This window comes from Sinocyclocheilus grahami, unplaced genomic scaffold (genome assembly GCF_001515645.1).
Source record: "Sinocyclocheilus grahami isolate Dianchi unplaced genomic scaffold, SAMN03320097.WGS_v1.1 scaffold557.1, whole genome shotgun sequence".
NCBI classification, from domain to species: domain Eukaryota; kingdom Metazoa; phylum Chordata; class Actinopteri; order Cypriniformes; family Cyprinidae; genus Sinocyclocheilus; species Sinocyclocheilus grahami.
This window is the reverse complement of record NW_015505736.1, coordinates 307,560-307,886: the sequence shown is the minus strand read 5'-3', so window position 1 is coordinate 307,886 and position 327 is coordinate 307,560.

Here is a 327-nt window from a genome sequence, read left to right as displayed (position 1 = left end):
AATAAAACCCATTATAAATGAGGCATTTGTTGCATCCAGTGGGGACATAACTACTGATTATAATGACTTATACTGTATTTTTATGCATTGCATCGCACCGCGTAAACATAAAAACATGTCTACATTTGTGATCGGAGAAACGACAAACAACAAGCGCTACTCTACACTGTTCAAAACGCGCGTTTGAATCATCAGTGGCAAATCCTTTAACTTTAAATAAGAAAAATGTACTTACAGGCTGTGAGTCAGCATTATTTGTCAGCATCATAGACTGTGGTCAGCATGCATGCCGAAGGGGAAACAGGGGAACTGAATTCACCGGAACAC